Genomic DNA, 4,123 nt, shown 5'->3' on the forward strand with positions numbered 1-4,123 from the left:
GGGGGGGGGGGGGGGGGGGGGGGGGGGGGTACCCCAGTCTACACACCCATCATGACACCAGTGACAATTAGGAGTTATTACCAGCATTTTAGTACTTTGATCATCTGATGGCTGCGGTCACTGCATCTGACTTTGTTGTAGCGATGACTGTGTTCCTACGTCGCAGCAATTACTTGGAGAATCATCATAACTGATGTCAAAATGATTGCCGAAACTATGAAAAGAAGACGCAAGTTGTAATAAACTGGAATTATCCCTTAAAAATGCATCAGCTCTCAAAATCAAGCAGAAATTGTGCGGATATAATGAGTGTTGGCTTTAGACGAAAGGCTTACTTTGCTGGTTCTTCAAGGTCATCCTGTTGATTTTTCAACCACAAGCAGTGTGACAACTCTTCCTGTCATTCATGGTTTCCTATTGGTGTTTCCTGTTTCACGTGAGTTTCTGTGGGTGTATTGAGTGCAGCTGATATTGAGCAGGAAAATAATCCACCTTTGAAACGAGTGTTGTGATGAGAGCTCTAGAAGGACCTACACTGGCTTTCAAAGCGGAGAAACGAGCACTGCTTTTCCTGCTCGCTTGACAGGCAGACACAGTGTGGAGACAAGTGTGTGTGTGTGTGTGTGTGTTCCTGGGCTCACAGGGGCACTATCACTGCAAAGGTTCACTGCTTCTCCTTGTCACCTGCGTTCCTCTGTCCTCACCTGATGTCTTGTCAGTGACCCAAATGTCAAGTGCATCTGTGCCTGAGTGTGTGTGTGTGTGGTCAACTGGGCAGAGAAGACAGATCTGGGTCAGGCAGTTCCCATGAGTATGTCTGAGTGCTCTGCTGCGGATGACATGTCTGATGTGAATGAGTGAGCAAGGAGGAGAGGGAGGAAGAGAGAGAGAGAGTGTACAGCCAGACAGTGGAACAGCCAGGGGTCAGTGGAGGACAGAGCCATCGCAGGATCACATGCGCACACACACACACACATTGGGGGGAATGTCTGTAAATATATAACCCTTATTTCATTTGGATAACACTGGCGATGAGGCGTGGCTAGTGTGTGACTACACAGGGATGTGAGAACACTGGGGAGTGGTCCATGTATGTGCTGATTTTTCAGAGCTAACCAGTCATGAGCTGCTACTGATTAGCAATCCGAGTCCCTGCTGTAAAGGCACGGAGGCTGACAGCCCTATGCCCCTTTTAGTGAGGCACTGTGTGGAGACCTGTGTCAAAGCTGGGCCAGCTGTAGCCATGCTGTTTTGAGTGGTTAATGTTATTGTTAGTCAGTCCTAAAGGTCTGGAGAGACTCAGGACACAGTTATCAGTTACCACCTTTAGCTGATTGGCTGGAACAATGTTTTGTGGCAAGGTCCACACCATTTCTTTGATTTCCATTTACAGAGCCAGGGCTGTGTAGGATAACTGGATTTCTTTTACAGAGCCCACACAAAACAGAGAGCTAGCAAACCATGAGGAAATATTCGCTTTAAAAAAGTGTATTGGATTACAATCACTTACTGTCCCATCAGGGGTAGTGTTAAAAATGCACTATTAAGTGGGTAAATCAAAGGGGAAACAACACAGGGCAGCTACAGTCACTCTGACTACAGATCTGTAGACTGTCATCAACACTTCAATCATGCTTTGCTGTAGGAAGCAGGAAATGTGTATGCATGGAAATAATACAGAAAATAAAGACCAGCATACTTTTTTCTGCCTCCAGTTACTCAGAGCTACAAGAACTTAATGATGATCAACACAAGTCCAGAAAGAGCTCAGAGGAAATGCCAGGTGCAAAACAAACACTCTAAAAGTCTCTCCTCCAGTGTTTGTGAAGGCTTGTTAATGGCTAACATTACGGTTATCAGTTTAAGTTAGTGTAGAGCCAGATTTCTCTAAATGTTTCTGAGCCTCAGCTCTGGTTAGGTAACAAAATCAGCTAAACTGATACTGAACGAATGGATAATTTTATTTTATAGTTATTAAAGCAGTAGGCAATAACTGACAGATCAACGTTCCTGCTCAAAATGGGATCCTGCTCTTTGTATTCACACTACTTCTTGACGCCTGTCTAATCCCTCGATTCCATGATGCAGCTGGTGTGCGTCACACCTTATGGACTTTGATGTGTGTTTTCAGCAAGTCCACAAGGGCTCAGGGATGTTCGACTGTAAAATCTGCTATTGCTTCAGGGCTCGGTCATATGCTTCCTGTAAGTCTGCAATTTTACCGTATTTCTTGGACGAACCCAAAATTCAATTCATAGCATTCTAATGTTTAAAACAATGGCACACGATTTCAAAATCATAAACACACAGACCAGGACATGATAGTGAACCACGGTGTTTCCAGTTTAAGGTTAAAAGTTCTGGAGTAGAGGTCAAGGGTTCACTCGATTTCTAGTATCCAAAACCTCGGATATGTTAATATGTAATAAAGTAAACCCAAGTGGGAATTCTAGCTTTACACTGTCCTGTTTTGGATCAGATCTGTGAAAACTTCTTTCACTGAAGATAAACTTCTGAGTGATTTAAAAGTTGCTTGCTTTTTGTTGGATAGGTAAATAAAATGTTTAGTAATTAAATTATTTTCATTAATCAAGGTGTCAGTACAGTCCAAAGGTGATATATTGATTGATTTCTAAGGAGGAAGGACCTTAGCGGGAAGAAATCATAGAAAAATCACTCCGGTAAGCAACCTATCAATCAGTCAGGTCCCTCACCGACTTGCAGCAAAAAGAGGGCCATTTTGTACGAGCTAAGAAAATAGTTTTTTTTTTTAAACATGATATCTGGCTGGATAGAATCTGTGCTGAATGATCCCTCACTAAGAGCCCTTTTCACCACATAATAATGAATGACACACCAGGTCCTAGAAATAATACTTGGCAATCAACTCAAACCACCAAAGTTTTGAAAATCCATCATTAATTCACCATGGGTTGAGCGTTCATGGAGCTCCGAGCTGTACGACTGTGGCTAAATTGGTTTTAATGGATTTCATGGGGTGCCGTGCGTGGGCCGTTTGATTGACAAAGAGGTTTGAGAGTTGCCACAGCCCCCTGCACTCGCTCTGTCCCCGAGCAATGCACCATTGATCAAACACATACAGACTGTCACTCTGTATTGCCAGGATGCTGGTGATGGACACACCAGTGACTTCAATCATCAGTCAATCAGCCTCACATCCAAAAGCTGAAGCAGGAGGATGACGTTGCATACGTTTTCATTTGGTTCAAGGTAAAACATTGTATGACTTTAACAGATGTTTTTGTGTAGGAGTAATGAATCACTGCTTGACAAAAAAAGTGATACAGTACATTAGTACATTAATTACATTTTCCAAGCAACACAGGCTTAAATAAAACTTGTCTTTATTAACATATGAATTAGCTTTATTAACAGGCATGTATAAGCAGCTCCATTCAAATTCTGCTGTCCAATGTACATTAATCAAACACCTACCACAATCCGAAGTGCAACCCGGGATCTGTTATATCCTTCAATGGCAATTGGCTCTCAATCTCCATGGAGACACCACGAGGACAAGGGAGTGGATGTCCACACCGGACATGAGAAATGAGCACAATTACATTTTTTGAGAGGTAATTATATGTGCGTTGTGGTGGCAAGGGCCCATAAATAACGCTGGATCCACCCCTTGTGCTTGTCCAGTAATTGAAGAACAATGAGGTGGGAGAAGGGAGCTGGGCGCATGCTGCATCACGATAGAACCTTGTCCATTGTGGTCCCTGTCACCCCGGAAGAAAGGAAGGTCAGTCAGTCAGAGAAAGCTGAACGATATCAAGCACCAAGGCTATAACTCTGCCAGTGAGTGTCACTAATAGCACGGTGGACAGTAAAAAAGGGGGGAAAAATTGGGAGGAAAGAGCTTGTCAGCCTTTTAGTGTGGAGACATTAGATAAGGTGTGCAAATCAGCAAGCGCTAATACATGTACTACTCAGGTCCTGAGAGATTTAAAGCACTGGGATACCCATAGTACGCAGTGAATATATGCAAATCAATCAAAGGTTTGAAAAAATAACATAATGGACCGTGAGGGTTTCCTGAAAAACACAGGCTGAATATAGACCCCTCCTGTAATTTCAGCAATGGCTTAATAGTCTCTGT

This window comes from Micropterus dolomieu, linkage group LG11 (genome assembly GCF_021292245.1).
Source record: "Micropterus dolomieu isolate WLL.071019.BEF.003 ecotype Adirondacks linkage group LG11, ASM2129224v1, whole genome shotgun sequence".
Classification (NCBI taxonomy): domain Eukaryota; kingdom Metazoa; phylum Chordata; class Actinopteri; order Centrarchiformes; family Centrarchidae; genus Micropterus; species Micropterus dolomieu.